Consider the following 18,104-nt stretch of genomic DNA (forward strand, 5'->3'; position numbering starts at 1 on the left):
ATTTCTGCTGACTCTGCGGAAATTTCCATGAGGAAGGATTCTGAAGCATCCGCTGCCCTCCAGGGAGGGTGGAGAACAAGAAGACGAGAGAGAACGTGACTTAGGTCACATATTAGGGGCTGCTGGGAATCCTGGTCAAGCTGCCGAATCTCCTGAGAATTTACCCTGGAGAAAAGGGGGTCAATTAGGAGCGGTGCCCTGTAATCCAGGCGGAGACAATGAGGGCCTGGGTGGAGGAAGTGTGCGTCTGTGGAGAGGCGATTGCGAGAGGGTCTTAAAAGTGAACATAAACCTATAAATCTTGACGTGCGATTGGTTGTGAATCGGGGGGATAAATTTAAAAAAGAAGTTTAACTTTTGGAATTTGTTAAAACTGGAGGTATTTTAGAGCTAGAAGGGCTCCCCTCACACACACACATATTTTACAGACGAAAAGTTGGATCCAACAACTTGCCTGCAGCAGTAAATCATGTTAATTCTAGGTCTCAGAGCCAGAAGTTAGATCTCTGGATCCTCTAGCTGGATCCCCAATTTCTCCTGTGCCTTCCATGCAAATAAGAGGCCAATGCCAACCCTGGGCTTCAGTAAATGGCACTCAGATAATCACTAGGGCTTGTACATCGCTGGCCCATCTCGATCACTAGGACACTAGTTTTAGGAAGACAAACACTTACATCAGGTTTCTCAGCCTCAGCATTTATTGACATTGTGGGCCAGATGGTTCTTCATTGTGGGTTGTAGGACCTTGCCATTAGATGCCATTGGCAACCTCACCCTTTCTCCCCACCCCCAGGTGTGAGAGTTAAAAATGCTTCTAGGGGTGTCTGGTGGCTCAGTTGGTTGAACTTCCCATTCTTGATTTTGGCTCAGGTCAAGATCTCACGGTTCGTGGGTTCGAGCCCCACATCGGACTCTACACTGCCAGCACAGAGCCTGCTTGGGATTTTCTGTCTCCTTCTCTCTCTGCTGCACACCAGCTCCCCACCCCCCTGCTCATGCTCTCTCTCTCAAAAAAGAAATAAAAATAAACATTAAAAAAATGTTTCTAGACGTTGTTGAATGTCCCAGGCAGGGTGGAGGTGGGGGTACAAAATTGCTCCTGGGTGACAACCAAGGCCTTATATCAGTGTGCTTACAGTGAGTTTCAGCATTGCATGGGCCAAAAAACCTAAAATCTTAAAAGATGAAGCTCTTAGATCATTCATTGAGAAAGAAATGATTCCTATTTTCCAAATAACCATTAGAAAGGTGATTTGTTCATTCATTCAGCAATAGGGATTGTGTATATACTGTGTGCCGAGAGCTATGGAAGTCTTTAGAGAGATGGGGGTAAATGCGATGGCTTTAAAGAGTTGACAGGCAAGAGCAGTGATGTGAAAATAAATGCTCACCTCTAGGACAGAAAGAGTCCCACAGGGAGTGGGAGAAGGGGGAGAAGCCGGGCAAGACATGGGCCGTCAGATGGGATAGCATCTTGCTGTACACATCAACCTATAAACTGAGCCCCGGAGAGCCTGGGCTTTGAAGTCAGATGCACCTGTGTCTGAACCTCGGCTTAGTATGACTTGGGCAAATTGTTTGCTTAACCTCAGTTTCCTTATCTGTCAAATGGAGATAATAACAATACTCGGTTCATGGTTGTTTTGAAGATTTCAGTGAGATAATGCATGTAAAGCTCTCAGCACAGAGCTCAGGACCTGGTAAGCACTCAACAATGCTAGAGAAGTTTCACTAATCATTTTGGTTATGCTATTTTATGATTATTTCGTTTTACAGAATTTTCTTAAGGAGGCTCCACACCCAATGTGGGGCTTGAACTCACGACCTTGAGATCAGGAGTCGCATATGCTACCGACTGAGCCAGCCGGGCACCCCTCTTAGTTTATACTTCAGAACAACGTTGTGCTCTAGGCAGAAAAGCACATCCGTCATCCCCAAAGAGAGAAGTAAGTCATCGGAGCAGTTATTTTAGCTTCAGCCACCTGATGGACTCTCATTTATGGCTTCTTCGTTGTACGTATGCTTGGTTTTGAGGTGTCTTACCAATAGTATTACTAAGTCCTTCATTTCCTATATGCACAAAAGCAGTGAGATTGTTGAATGTGCCATTTAAGAGATGTATCTGCTCATAATGAAAATGAAAACAAAGATTATTTTTTTAAAGTTGAAAGTGAGAAAATGCAAAATTCTCCATGTGCGTTTGAGGCAAAGCATTGGAGAGTGGGGATGACGATACATATAAAGTGCTTACAAACAACCTTTGCACATAGTAAGCACCCAAGAAGTATCTTCCATTACCACCACCACCACCACCGTCATCATCATCATCATGGGGAACAAGGAGGGAATCATATAGTATATGGAAGATTTTGAGCTGATGCACTCTGCAGTTACAGCCAGAGGCAAGGACAACTGAAAAGCAAATTGGAGAAAATCCCAAGGATGTGGCTACAGCTGAGCATCAGCCTTGGCAACCTCATGCAAATTTAGGACCCTGCTGGGGACTGGAGAACACAAGGGCTTAGCTTATGGGAAGTGGAAATTGCCATTAGGCGATGTTTGTTGCAAACCATGGAGGTCCCATGGATTTAAGGTTCATTTAAATGTGTCCCTTGGGTGATCGGGCTCTGGATCCCATAAGGTCTCTGAGACACTCAGGGACACCATCTGGGGAAGAAGGGTCATTTGCCTAAACAGATTTCCAAATTGCGAAGGAGAAGAATGTATGAGAACAGCAGGGAGCGTGGTGGCTTTGCACGTGGATACTGCAAATGTAAACTCTTATTGGACACCTCAGACTGATAAATTTTATATCAACCACTCACCTTTGTTGAGCATGTATGATGCGCCCAGACTGTGTTCTAAGTATATTTCATGGACGTTCACCCAAACTCTAAGAGGGAGATACTGTTGTGTTCCCATTTTACAGATGTGGAATCTGAGGTGCAACTTGCTTAAGGGATCCAGCCAGTCAATTTCGCAAGCAAGAGGTGAATCAGGCAGTCTGCCTCCGAAGCGCATGCTTTTACCTAACTGATTTACAAATGTCCTTTTAACACGACCTATTTTTAAGCATAAAAGTTTCCACATTATCACGACACCTATCACTCTTAGGGAAGCATGGCTGTTGAAGGCGAGGAGAAAGCCATTTGATTTAGAAAGAAGCACATCATTGACCCTTGAGTGGGTGGTTTCTGCAAAGCGCTGGGATGGCAGCCAGACTGTCAGGGCTTACCGGAGTCAAGGGAGGTGAGAGAAGGGAGGCCTCCATGTATATATCACTTCCGGGAGTTTGGCAGTAATAGGCGAGAAAGAACTAGAATTACAGCTACAGGGAGCAGCCGACCATGTGAAGGCTTGTTTTTTTTCTTCTCCCCAAGGTGATTGAAGACACATTGGAAAGAAGGAGAGGGTGCTGGTGGAGGGGAAGAAGATAAAGATGTTGAAGAGGAAGGCAAGATGTTGCGAATAAACATCTGGGAAGGGAGAGCACTCGGGGCTAGAGAGCAGAGGGTTTGAAGTCCGGCTGAATTTGGAAGAGATGTTTTGGGTTTTACTTGTTAGTGATCCCCTGATCAATCATGGTTTAAATTTTCCGTTATCTGGACTCACCTTGTCCTGAAAGCCCACATTCTCCTGGTGTGGATGGTCCGTTATCTAATTTTAGGAGAAGTGGGTGTGTGTCCCACAGCTGCTACTCGATAGCTGTGTGTTCTTGGACAAATAAGTCTCTTCTTGTCTCTGAGCCTCAATTTCCCCATCTGTGTAGTGGCGGAGGCCAACTACAGGTCCTGGGTCCTTCCACCTGCAACGGGATGAACTTCCGATATGAACAGAAAAATATCCTGCCATTTTAGGGAAGAGATGAATTCCCTTATTGTGTGATTTTTGTTTGGGTGGGAGAAGCAACCGCAGTCGCTTCCCTCTGCAGGAGAGCGGGTGATTTGACCAGAACTTAAAGTGGGTCTGCATTATTTATAAATGTCTGTAATGTTCGTTCAAATGGATTAATTTGTTACCAAGATTCTAAGGGCATCATCCTAAATACTATAAAAACGTATGTCCTTCACTAGCCATATACATACCTGAGGCTCAGGTATGCTCTCTCGTTGCTGGAGAGAAGTGCACTGTCATTTGAATACACAAGTCCACCCGCTGGGAGTGGGATTGCCAATCTCCCTAAGAGCCTAGTTCTCAGGAAGGAGGACAAAAGGGTGTACTTTTGTTGCCAACCACCTGTTGTTAACAGCATTGAATGAGTAGAATTTCCCCCACCAGAACTATAACTCGACAGATGCATAGAGTGCCTACTGTGTGTCAGGCACCAAACAGGAAAATGGGGACCGTAGATATCAGTCTTGCTGATCAAAGCCTGTAACCACAATAAAAACACAAAACAGGAAACCATGACAAGTATCTGACTATCTGGTGTGCAGCCATTTGGAACACAAGGGGTGCAGCGCGTCAGCTAGAGGTGTGTGTGTGTGTGGTCAGTATGGAATAATAAATAGGTGGTATAATAGGGTAGAGGTGTTTGCAGCAGGCACCCAGGAGAGGCCTGCACAATTACGCCTTTATCTCGTTATGGATAGATTATTGCTCAAGAATACTTATACCTACTGGTCCCGCAGCTCCGACAACACACACACACACACACACACACACACACACACACGCACGCACACTCCTACCTCTACAGCACCTTGGTGTGTACTATGACCCTAAGCCAGCCCTTTGATTCGAGATGCAGGTAGCATTCTATAGAAGCAGTTCTCACAGTGTGGTCTGGGGACCTTTGAAGTTGCCCTCAGAACCTTTGCAGTCACAAGGGGCCCCCGGCTCAGAGGGGCCCCGTGTTCAATGTAATTATTGCTCTGCTGTGGCTGTCTTGAAATTCTCACTAACTTTTGGACAAGGGACCTCCACGTTTTCAGTTGCACTGGGATTATGTAGCTGGTCTTCGTTGTTTGAGATCCTTTCATGGGGCTCATGAGCTCAAAACTATTTTAATAATGATAATGATACATTATTTGCCTCCTTTTTTCTCATTCTCAACACAAGAACACGGTGGAATTTTCTGGCAGCTAGATGACGTTTCCAGCAGCTACTGCAACGGACTGAATGCAGAAGCAGATCTGAGGACCCAGCTCTTTTCTCTGAAGCCAGACATGAAGGAGATTGACAGAAATGAAAAACAATGCTAACTCTTCCACTGCACATCGTTTGCTTTTGGAAAATATAGCCAGTTTTCATAAAAAGCTTGGTGTGCAATGGGTTTTTTAGATTGTTCTGAAACGAATTAACTAATTCGTTTTTTTTTCTCAGTTTTAGTTTTTAACACATTAAATCTAAACAGATACAACTCACGAAAAACAAAGTTTTGGAAGATTATCAATAAATTCTAAGAGTGTGAAGGGTGAGCTCCCGGCTAGCCTAGTTGGTAGAGTGAGTGACTCTTTAATCTTGGGGTTGTGAGTTTGGTGCAGTGATTACTTAAAAATAAAATATTAAAAAAAAAAAGAGTATAAAGAGGTTTGGAGTTCAAAAAGTTTGAAAGCCACAGCTCTATAGATATTTACTATTTCTGTTGGAGGAAAGAAACTATTGAGGAAATGTGATCGGAAGGTATAGTTTATCTTTGTTTATACTTGTTGTATTAGTCAGGGTCCTCCAGAGAAACAGAACCAACAGGAGAGATATATCTATATATCTGTGTCTATATGTTTATATCTATATCTGTATCTGTATCTATATATCTATCTAAAAATGGAGATTTGTTATAGGAATTGGTTCATACAACTTATGGAAGCTGAGAATTCCCACGATCGGCTGTCTGCAAACTGGAGACCCAGGAAAGTTGGTGGTGTAATTCATTACGAGCCCAAAGGCCTGAGAAGCAGGAAGGGCAATCATATAAAGCCCAGTCTGAGTCTGAAGTAGAAGCAGGAGAACCAGTGTCCAAGGGCATGAGAAGATCCCAGTGCAGGCAGAGAGCAAATTCACCCTTCCTTTGCCTTTTGTTAGATTCATACCCTCAACGGATTGGATGAGGCCCACCCACGTTGGTAAAGATGATCTTCTTTACTGGGTGCACCAATTCAAATGCTAATCTCTTCCAGAAAACCTTCACAGACACACTCAGAAACGTTTCTCCAGCTATCTGGGCATCCCTTACCCAGTCAAGGTGATGCACAAAATTAACTGTCTCACTCGTTCGTTGATGTAAGTACATCAATGTCTATTAAAAAATGAGGCAGACACAATCTGTTCCTTACCGTTGCACTTCTGCAGAATTTCCCAAAGTGTCATCCAACACAAATCACTTGCTTTACTTGTTTTTCTCTTCCATAAAAGTTTCAGGGGCTCCCGGGTGACTCAGTCGATTAAGTGTCTGACTTCGACTCAGGTCCATGATCTCATGGTTCGTGAGTTCAAGCCCTGCATTGGGCTCTGTGCTAGCCTGGAGCCTGCTTCAGATTCTGTGTCTCCCTCTCTCTCTCTCTGCCCCTCCCCTACTCGTGCTCTGTCTCTCAATACATAAAAACATAAAAAAAATTTTTTTTAATTAAAAAAAAATAGTTTCAGACTGGCTGGTTCTGGGTCACATCTGGCCACTGGAGTGTTCCAAAATGGAAGAGCTGCTTCAAGAGGCAGTGAACACCTCTTCCCTCAAAGGGTCCAGGCAGAAGCCAGCTGTTCACCTCCAGATGGGTTGCTGCCCCTGCTTCCTATGGGTGCTGGAGAAGGTTTGGCATGAGGCAGAGTTGACCTCTGAGGTCCCTTGCACTTCTGGCATGTTAGATGAGAAAGTCCTTTGCCTTACCAAGTTCAAACTCCCTGGTTGAAGTGATCATGAATGGGCCCATATCTTAAGAGGAAGACAGAGAGAGAGAGAGGACGTTTTGTCAGCATCAAAGCAGTGGTACAGTCACTAGAGATTCCAATCTTCCTTATGAGACCGAGGTACCAGCTGTAGCCTGAAGAGAGAACTTTCTCCCAGGGACGTGTGCGAGAGAGAACGGGGTTGATGGGACAGAGTGGGAATAGGAATTGTGTGTTCACATTCTGATGACTCTGACTCACCGAGGTTGACATTTAAAAAAAAATTTTTTTAATGTTTATTTAATTTTGAGAAAGACAGAGTGTGAGTGGGGGAGGGGCAGAGAGAGACAGACAGACAGACAGACAGACAGACAGAATCTGAGGCAGGCTCCAAGCTGTCAGCACAGAGCCCGACACAGGGCTCGAACTCATAAACCATGAGATCATGACCTGGGCCAAAGTCAGCCACTTAACCAACTGAGCCACCCAGGCACCCCGAGGTTGACATTGTTTTAAGTCACTGATATCTCTCTTCCCTGTTTGGGGCCCCCTTTCCTTCACTTTTAGCACCAAAGTCCTGACAGGCTTTTTCCCCACTTGCCTTTTGAAAATCCATCTTATAAACGAATGCTAAGGTGCTTGCCTGTTAATAGTTTAACACATTACCCTTGGAAAAGAAACAAGGAGATCCTGGAGATAATATCTCTACCCCGAGGAACAAATCTCCTTAAGCAGGAAATTTTAGATGCTGGGCAGGCTGTCCAGACATTTAGGGGAAAGAACCATGCCTATTGCTTTCAAGGGGTAATCAATTATGTCTGTCCTCCCTTCCTCTCTGCATCCGCCTTTCCTTATTCACTCCCACTTTTCCTCTTCCATACAAGCCTCTGTTATATCTGAGGAGTAGCCTAGGTATTGGGATTCGGAGATGAATAACTTGGCGTCACTGACGACTTCACCAGTGAGTGGAGACAGGGGAGCAGATCACGCGATGCACTGAGACAAGGCTGTAAGGGAGGCTGTCCTCACTGCCAGTGCAGCTTGCCTGGGGTGCAGGGGAAGGATGATCCCTTGACCTGACTCGTGGAGTGGGGGGGGGGGGGGGAGGATGATCCCTTGACCTGGCTCGTGGAGGGGGATGTGGGTGTTTATCAGGGGGAGCAAGAGAGCAAGGGGCTCCAGGCCCAGGGAGGTGAAGTGAGGTGCCTGAGTTCACACTGGTTACGTTGCTGGACCAACACTGAACCTGGTCTGGCTCCACAGCCTGCACCCTTGACCTGTATGTGGTACTGCCTTTGCCCAAACCGCCAGCCATTCAGTGTGGCCCGGCATAGGGTAAGGTGGGGGGAGAGAGTGGCCAGGAATGAGGCCACGGTCAAGGTTTCACACAGCATCCCTTTAGTCATCCAGGGAAACAGAAAAGCACGGTAAACATTTATGGACCAGAGAAAAGTAAGGCCCAACTCTTTGAGACGTTGTTAACTTCTATTCATGTCCCGAGATGATATTCATTGAATGCCTGCCCTGCGTCTGGACAGCTATCACTCCCTCCCTCTCGAGCTCACGCCTCACATCTTCTCAGTCTCCGTGGCATAGGTGGGGACAGTCTTACTGAGCTAAGCAGGATTCACCGTTGAGGGCTCATTGTCATTTCCACCGGAGCTGTATGTAGCTCTTCGTCACTTCCTTCGAAGACCTTTTGCCCCTTCTGACAAATAACCCCACGCGTCTTTTCTTTCCTCTTTTCCTTCCTCTTGCTCTCTGCGTCCAGGTTCAGAAGGAATGTGAATTGACCCCCGGGCAGGTTTCCTGCAGTGGGGAGGATGGCCCAGCCCCTACACCAGCCAAACAAGCAGGAGTTGACCCATCGGTGTCATGCACTCCTTGCTACAGGGTTTTGGTCCCCGTTACCTGCCTGATGCTGGCTGACAGCCTCTGTTCCACAAGCAGAGGCTCAGGAGAATGGCCCACCCCTCCCGCAAGAATGCAAACAATCAGCTATGAATTTCCAGTGGGACGAACAGGAACCCATTCAGCCAGGAAATCTAAATTGAACAGGATTAAGTCACTCAAGCTCCCTGGCCCCGCTTAGCTTCCAGGACCACAGATGATGCCGTGTTCCTGTTTGCGACCGTTTTCGCAGCTGGTCTCCGGAGGGTATCTCACTTGTAAATGAGGTGCTCTGTCGGTGCAGGCGGCACTCTGTGGTGGGTCAGCCCGAGGACCAGGGAGCCAGACAGTCTGGGTTTGAATCCCATGTCTTTCCCTTGCTGTGTGGACAGGTTTCCCGTCTCTGGAAACTATGTCTCAGTTTCCTCATCTATGAAATGGGAATCATAACAGTACCTGCCCCATGCTGTTGTTTCATGGTATTATGAGAATTAAGCGAGTTGATACTAGTGATGTGCTTAGAACTACGCAGGGCAAACACTTTTAGGGGTTAAAGTAATGAAAGAAATATGTTTCATTATCCAGCTACGGGTGGTACTTGCCCCTGTCTCCTTCCTTCAGGACGCCTGTCGTTGGACAGAGGGCACGGATTTAGGGAAGAGGCTACGAGCAGGGATTTAAGAATTAAACCGCCTCCGTTCAGATCCTCCTTCACCTCTTAATGGTGGGTGGTCACCTAATCTCTCTGCTCCTCAGTTTCCTCGTCTGTAACATGGGGGCTCTAATTGTACCTATTTCTCAGGAGGGGCATGGGGAACGAATTCTGTCAAGTTCTTAGTGTAGTATCTGGCACAAGTAAGTACTCAATAAACTTTAGCTGTCATTGTCAGGCACTCCAGAACAAGTGGCTTATAAATGCACCAATTTCGAGCGCACAAACAACAATAATGCCAAAGCAAACGCCCCAAGAAAGTGTGGCCAGGGCCTCGAGGCAGCTCCTGGGGGCTGGCCGTGTGCGAGCTGACAACGACAACGAGTGTGGCGGCTTGGCAAGGCGTGGAAGAACCCAGCCGCTCTGCATCTGAGCCCTGGCTCTCCTCCTTGCGAGAGGTGTGGCGTCGTGGGGCCGGTTACCATCTACAAACCTCAATTTGTTTCCTTCCTCCCTCCCTTCCTTCCGTTAATAAATATTTATTGAGTGTCTACTCAGCAGAGGCACAGTGCTGAGTGCTGGGTATTCCCCCAGTGCACAGGCCGCTGGCGGGCCACGGGCAGAGCGTGCGCTGGCCTGGGGGCCTGCTGCTGAGTGTGTGCGCAGTCAACACGCGGCTCGTGCGAATTTGCTATCAAATACCCTTACTTCGCCTCTTTCTCTGGTCTCATCAGCCTTTCTTATGAAGAAGGTGACTGGTTCTGACGGCCCAGACGAGGGTGACCGGCCCAGACGAGGTGCTTAGGCAGGTCAGGAGAACGATTGTTCAAGGTTACTCGTTTTGTTTCTGTGGTGGAAAGTGAAGCAGGGATCTTTTCCCTCTGTAAATTTAGGAATACTATCAGTAGATTAGTCATCCAAGAAATTAAAAATCAGAAAGCAGAGTCTACTGAGTAGACTCAATTAAGATCTCCCCTTGATCTTATTTAGTCCTGGGCCCCTTTCAAAGCAAATTTGACTGGCATGCAATCCTTCCGTCTAGGACAAAATTTCCGCAGTTAGGTTCTGTAGAACGCCATATCCTCAAACTGTTGATAGGAAATGAAAAAGGAATGAAATTACTGAATTTCTTTCCTGCAGACCGCCTGCACTTTCTCAATACACTGATGTGTATTATGCTCTCGTATGTAGTACTTCCCGAGATGATTTGGCTAAGGAGCCTTTCTCCTGCAGCAATAGCTACATCTTGTAATGTTGCCTTTCCTCAGAGAACAGTCTAAGAAATGCCCATCCGTGAGATCTCATGGGCCGGTCTGTGCTCCCGTCAGACCAGAACTGGCCCATTTAATGCTAGAGAACGAATAGAGAGTTCTTTGTGAAGGGCGGCCATCCACTTGCCGGCTTGGCTCTCTTTGACGGAAGGAGACCCTCAAGCACTGCGAGGAACCGTTGTCCTGGGGGACAGGGCATCTTTGCTCCATCCGCTTTCTGCTACTGCGGAGTTCTCCTTATTTCCTATGGCCAGCAGAAAACCTCTCTGCAGTTGGTGGTTTGGATGAGAATATTTATCTTCCCCAAACAGCTATGCAACTTCCTCTCCTCCAGTTGGGAGGTCAAGCTGACCAAGAGAGGAGGGAAGCGCTTACAATGGGAAATAAAACCTTGTAGTTATTTTTACTCCTGACAAGTGTGTGACCTTGAGAAAGGACTAAACCATTCGTGTGAGCCTTGATTTCCTCATCTGTAAAATGGCAATAATAATAATAGTGCTCCTGTCATGCGTTGTCTGAGGAGCGAGATACTGCCTTCAAAGCACCTGGCACTGTATCAGCGGAACATACGTCTGCAGTTAATATTAATGTCGATTGTAATTGTTGTTAGTGTTGATTCTGCATTTGTGTTTTCCTGTGCGTGTGTGTGTGTGTGAGAGAGAGAGAGAGAGAGAGAGAAAAGAAGAAGAAGAAGAAAAAGAAGAAGAAAAAGAAGAAGGAGGGGGAGGAGGAGAAGGAGGAGGAGGTAGAAGGGGAGGGGGAGGAGAATGAGAAGGGAAGAAGGAGGAGGAGGGGAAAGAGGAAGAGGAAGAAGGGAGGGAAGAGAAAAGCAGGTGCAACGCTTAGGGTATAAAAGGGATTCCATCTTGCAAAGGAATATTTACATTAAAATGGAAAATGAATAAATTTCCTACTAATGCTGAGTCTTTCACCTAAAGAGATCATTTATCAATGTGATCCTAGGTCGACTCTTAGAAACCAATATTGCTGGTTATAGATTAACTCGTATCTTAGTTTATACATTAGTCTCTAGAGAATCTTATCAGTAGGAGTCAATCCCAAAAAGCTCACTTTGCATGGGATGTGCCTTGTGAATATACCATGGTACCCAGAACACCAAACTCATGGATAGGGTTGTGTGCTGGGTTCTGACTCTAAGGAAAGTGGCCTAGATTGCCTCAAGGGGTTTTTCATGAGGCCTCTTGACCATAGCCTAGATGAACTATCCTGGCCAGGACTCTTTCTCTTTCTCTCCCTGCCTCCTTCTTTCTCCTCTTCCCATAGCTTCCCCTCCCTCTCCTGCCCTCCCCTTGCTCACAGACAGGAATGAATAAGCCTAAACCCATTCTTGCTTATTCCATTTGTCTTTGTATATATCCAATGGAGACTACCGTCTTAGGGTCGTTATGTTAATGTGGTTATGCTCTTTATTTTTATTTTATCTGTTTTCAACATGGGGAGGATATGAATGTCATGTTTTAAGGTTACCATTTTGCTTCCATGTTCTTGGACCACTAGTTGAAGTCTCCCTTACATTCAAGAGCATTTTTTAATACAACGGTATGTTGTGTTGTAGTAATATAATAAACATTTGAGTGTAAAGAAAGACTAAGACATATGTGAACCAAATTGGGAGTCAAAGATAATATTAGGCTTTACCATAAAGGAATCGGGATTATTTATCTAGGGAAACAAACATTATGGACAAGAAACACACAAAGATCTTTTATGTTGAATGCAGTACTTCATTACTTTTCTTTAGCCAATGAACATATCGTACAAGAGTGTGGCAAGCACTATACACATATTTCACATAACTCTCATAAATCTCACTTAAACCTTACAAAATCCCTGAAAACCAAGTTGTGTCTGCAACTGGGATTCCAATGGATTAAGGAATTGCCCCCAAACAGTACCACTCGGTCTAAACCAAAGTGGGGGCTTCTTCCCCGAAGGAACTATTCCTTGTCTACAAGGTTGTGCCTATACTAGGATGACTGTCCTGATCCAGACATGTGTTGCAAAGGACAGCCTTACCCATGCCCTGGACTATCTCAAATGAAGGGGTCAGGGCCTTTCACAAAAACAAGTACAAGCTGGGTTTCATGGGACCTGGGGCCAAGAAGAGTCTTCTCACCAGCCCTCCCTGACCTCTCTCTATCTGTGTGTGTGTGTGTGTGTGTGTGTGTGCGCGCGTGTGTCTGTGTGTGCATATGCAACTCTTCTATTGTGAGGTCCTCATGATCTGAGGATCTACTGTGAGGTCCTCATGATCTGAGGACTCATTCATCCATTCCTTCAACAAGTGTTTGTTGAATTCTTATGTGACATGGAGATCACCGATAACCTTGACAGTGGTTTCATCAGAATGGAGAAGATGAAAGCCTGGTTGGAGAAAGTCAAAGAAAGAACAAGAGAAGGAATAGTAGGGACAGTGAATATGGAAAGCTCAAGGTGTTTTGCTCTATGTAAACAAAGATGGTGGGAGTGGAAGGACGTCCCACACACCCCATGAAAAGATGAGGAATGTGGGGGACGGGGTCTGGTGCACAGTGGAGGGTTTAGCCTCAGATTCAACTCCAGCAATAGGAGGGAGGCAGAATAGGGCTGCGAATCCTGGCAAGTGGATTGGTTCGGCAGTGGCAGCATGCGTGTCTTGGCTTGGGGGCTGCTAGAGCAAGTACCCCAGGCTGGGAACCTTAACAATGGACATCATTTTCTCACAGGTGTGGAGGCTGAGGTGTCCAAGATCAAGGTACTGGCAGATTTAGTTCTTGGTGGGGACCCTCTTCATGGCTTGCAGATGCCCTCTTCTTGCTGTGTGCTCACATGACCTTCCCTTGGCTGAGAGACAGAGAGAGACAAAGAGAGAGACAGAGAGAGATGAACAGTCTTGTGTTTCTTTCTCTTTTCATTCATGTATTACTTATTTATTTTAAAAATGTTTATTTATTTTGAGCGAGAGAGTGTGAAAGAGATTGAGAGAGAATGAGCAGGGTATGGGCAAAGAGAGAGAGAAAGAGAGAAAATCCCAAGCAGGCTCCGCACTGAGCACAGAGCCTGACTCGGGGTTCAATCTCATGACTGTGAGATCATGACTTGAGTCAAAGTTAAGAATCAGACATTTAACCGATTGAGCCACCCAGGTGCCTCTCTTTCTCTTTTTATAAGGGTGCTGAGTGCCCTATCCTCATGACCTTATCTAACCCTAATCACCTCCCAAAGGACCCAACTCCAAATGCCATCACACTGAGGACTAGGGGTTCAACATATGATTTGGGGGATGCAAACATTCAGTCCATAGTATTCTGGAAATTTTGTTTCCATGTTCTCGCTGAAAGAAGGAAAAAAAGGTTCTCAGATGTGAGTGAGGCTATGTGAGAAAATTTGGGAATGTTGGAGAGAGTGGGACAGTGACTAAAGACATCTAGTGTGAGTGCTGAGAGACATTAGAACCCAGGAGGATGGTGAGTGTGAATTTAAAGTGAAGTCAGGCAGTGTGGTTTTGTGTGTTTTTCCAGCCACGTTCAAAGTGATGCAAGCACCAAGTAGGAAGAGAATTGGACTGAGCAACCTTGACCTAGCAAAGCAAATACAGTGAAGTGAGTCTAGGATGCATGCAAGAAAGTTAATATAATAATGGAATTTAATCTGGGTGAGGAGGGAAGTGATGGGTGATAGGCCACGAAAGGTAATAGATTTCAGGGAGTTGCAGAATCATGGGAGTCCAGGTATTGGAGGGGTGAACTGGGAAGTTAGAGAGTGGGAGAGGGTAGCAATAGGAAATGACAAAGTCAAGGCTGACCATGAGAGTGAGTGGCCATGGTAGAGTGTAGAATGAGGTCATTGGAGCAAAGGTCAAGGAACTGAGCTGCCAGGACATTCGAAAGATTTTGTCTACGAATATTGAAATCATCAGGAATTGTGACAAGAGCAGTAGCTAAGACAATGACCATGAACCAGGAGTTAAAGCATCAAGAAAAGGGGAGGAATAACCCTGGAGTCTGCAATGGCCACAACAAGGAGGGGAAGTGAGTAAACTAGTCCGATGGTTCGATGGGGATTTTTAGGAAGGGAGTGAGATCTCAAAAGCGGCTCAAGGAGCAAAGAACACAAGCCCTCTCCTTCACAGTCCAGTGTTAGAAGGAGGGTTGGAGAGAACCTACCACCATCTGAGAGGATTTCGGGGGAGGGAAGGTCCTCAGAGGGTTCAATTAGAACAGTGATTCTCGGGGCATCTGGGTAGTTCAGTCGGTTAAGTGTCCAGCGTTGGTGGAAGTCGTGATCTCATGGTTCATGAGTTCAAGGCCTATGTAGGGCTTTCAGCTGTCAGCTGGAGCCTGCTTCATATCCTCAGTTTCCCTCTCTCCCTTCTTTCTCTGCCACTCCCCCTCGCCCCCTCTCTTAAAAATAAATAAATATTAAAAAAAAAAAAAAGAACAGTGATTCTCAAAGTGTAGTTTAGGAAAGTTCAGGAACTCTAGGGAGTCTCTGAGGCCCTCTCAGGGATCCACAAGTCAAAAACTATTTTCATAGTAAGACTACAATATTATTTGCCTTTTCACTCTCATTCTCTCACAAGTGCACAGTGGAATTTTCCAGAGGCTACATGATGTGTGATAACACCACAGATTGAATGCAGAAGTGGATAGGAGAGTCCAGCTGTCTTCTATTAAGCCAGAAGTTAAAGAGATTTGCAGACATGTAAAACAACGACATTCTTCCCATGACTTAAAAAATAGTTATTTTTCACAGAATATTTGATGGTTTTATTAGTTATTTTAAAATCATTAAGTTAATGTGAACATTTAGTTTCGAATCCAGTATGCACTGATACATATAACCTGCACAAACAAAAGTTCTTTGGGTCCTCAGTGATTTCTAAGAGCCTCCTGAGACAAAAATGTTCAAGAACCACCGAGTGAGGGCGTAAAGGCTAATGGAATGTTCAGAAAAGAAGCTGAAGACCCTATGGGAGATTTTTCTGATGATGGGCCGTGGGCTCCAGAGCACACAACAGAAGGTTCTAAGGAGTGGGGAAGGGCTGGGAAACAGGTCAGAATGGAAACAGTCATGTGGTGATGACAGTCTGGAGGATTAAGGGCAACCTTGAGCCTTGAGCTCTGTTGATGGACAGAGACCGGGTGTGAAGGCCATAGGGAGGCCAGTCCTGAGTACCTACAGGCAGAGGGTAGTGATGATTTTGTGGGTGCTGCCAGGAAGCCAGGAGCACGCCGAGCCAGCTCGTGCTGGGAGAGACGTGGCTCCAGGAGACCAGCCATCTTACATAGTCTTTGAATTCTTTTTTTTTTTTTTTAATGGGGGTAGGGGGGGCGTTGACATTTCGTTTGTTTATTTTTGAGAAACAGAGTGAGGCAAAGTATGAGCAGGGGAGGGGCAGAGAGAGAAGGAGACACAGAATCTGAAGCAGGCTCCAGGCTCTGAGAAAGCAGTCAGCACAGAGCCCGATGCAGGGCTCGAACCCATGAACTGTGAGATCATGACCTGAGCCGAAGTTGGACGCTCAACCAACTGAGCCACCCAGACGCCCCTAGTCTTTGAACTCTTGAAGAGAATCTGGCTGGTGCCCCTCACCTGCTCTTGGGTCAGGTGCCCTCTCCCAAGACTGGTCACCTGTCACAAGTTGTAGGATGATCCACTACCCCATCCTGCAAAATCTGAGGTGTGCAATGGTTCCTAGAAAGGAGGGTATGGTCTGGGCAGGCATTCCCAAATGCCTATTACAATGACTAAGGGAAATGAAAAAACAACAACAACAACTTTTTTTGGAGCAACTCTGAGTATTTATTTGGAATGTTTCCCATTTAGTCTGGCCTGAAGGTGCAGAGGTGGATTGAGCATGTGCTGATCTTACATTGTGACACAAAAAAATTGGGGTACACGAACTTCTTCCGTTGCCTCTGGATGCAAAAGGCCTTCTGAGAGGGGAATCGGGCAATACAATGTCAGCATCTTTGGATGTGGCAGTGGTGAGTGGGTTGATGTACACAGCCAGATTCCTGCAGCAGTGGAGAAAGACAGATTTGCACCAGTAGTTGGCTGGTGGAGGGGCTAGCCCAAAGAATCTTTAGGTCCAGTCTGCCACTTTGCACAACTTCAGAAGACACTATTCACACTGTAATTCAAGCGACGGATGTCCCCTATAGTTGTGTAATGCACAAACCCTGACATGGGAACCCTCCCTGGGCGTGTCAAAATCTGACTCTGACAGTGTTCACCCAGACGCCTTTTCATTATAGTCTCAACACATGAATGTATTGCATTTAACAATGTTTAAGCCTTTCAAGCAGATCAGCACAACATCATAGTCACAGGAAAGATAAAACAGTTTGCAAACATGAACATTCAGTGAAGAAAAGATAAGATTTTAAATAACGTGTTTAAATGTGCCATATTTGGAGAATGTGCTCAAAAGAGCATTTATGTCTCCTACCCTGTCCCAACAAGCTGTGAGTAGGAACATAAATCAATTTCCCTCTCCACTGGATAATTCCAATCAGCCTTCAAAATATAGTAAGGTTACTAGATTTATTTATATTTAATATATAAATATATAATATTTAATATATATTTATATATATTTATTTAATATTATATTTAATATTTAAAATATATATAAAATATATATTTAATATTTAATATATATAAATATTTAATAAATATATTTATTTATTTATATAGTAAGGTTACTATATTAGTTATCATCCATTTATATATTTTTTTAGTTTATTTATGTATTTTGAGGGAGAGAGAGAGCCGAGTGGGAAAGAGGAGCAGAGGAAGAGGGAGAAAGGGAATCTCAAGCAGACGCCATGCCCAGGGTGGAGGTGGGGGTGGGGGCGACACAAGGCCCAACCATGACCACGTGGGGCCCAATCTCACAATTGTGAGATCATGACCTGAGCAAAACCAAGAGCCAAATGCTGAACCGACTGAGCCACCTAGGCGCCCCAGGGATCACCCATTTTAAAGTAATCAGACCATCAAGTCAACAGAGTTTCTCTTGACCCTGCATCCCATCCAGGTTCAGCCCCACTTCTCTGCTTCCCTTCATGGCAGAACTCTTCAAAGGAGTTGTTAGCGTTCCCTGTCTCCTTCTCTCCAACTCTATCTCCTTTCAGCCCACTCTGATGGGATTTCTTCCCACACCACTCCACTCAAAAGGACCCTTATCAAGATCACCAATGTGGCTTTGTCAAAGAAAAGTTAATTCTCTGTTCTCATTTCACCTTTTGACAGCATTGGACATACTTGACCAAGCCTTCCTTCCAGAACACTTTCTTCTTTAGGACTCTGTCTCAGACTCCCTTGGACTTTCCCGTCTCATTAACAACTCATTTCTTTTTTTTCCTCTGCTGGTTGCTCTTCTTCTATAAGACCTCTCTATAATTTCTGGCTTCTGCTTTCCGTCCACACTCACTCCCCAAGGCATTGCACATAGTCCCTTG

The 18,104-nt window shown here is 45.4% G+C and overlaps 1 protein-coding gene across 5 annotated transcripts in view; it reads left to right on the top strand.

Moving 5' to 3' along the window:
* Positions 1–18,104, top strand: part of PRR5L (proline rich 5 like) — a 152,095-nt gene that overhangs the window by 54,080 nt on the left and 79,911 nt on the right. For 3 of the 5 annotated variants that reach the window (XM_045039146.1, XM_045039145.1, XM_045039147.1), the window contains one exon: positions 1,777–1,946. The exons of the other annotated variants lie outside the window; for them this stretch is intronic. The gene's annotated coding sequence lies outside the window, so the exon portion shown is untranslated. The remainder of the gene's footprint in view (positions 1–1,776; positions 1,947–18,104) is intronic. 5 annotated transcript variants of the gene reach the window in all.

The sequence above is a fragment of the Felis catus genome, chromosome D1 (genome assembly GCF_018350175.1).
Source record: "Felis catus isolate Fca126 chromosome D1, F.catus_Fca126_mat1.0, whole genome shotgun sequence".
NCBI classification, from domain to species: Eukaryota; Metazoa; Chordata; class Mammalia; order Carnivora; family Felidae; genus Felis; species Felis catus.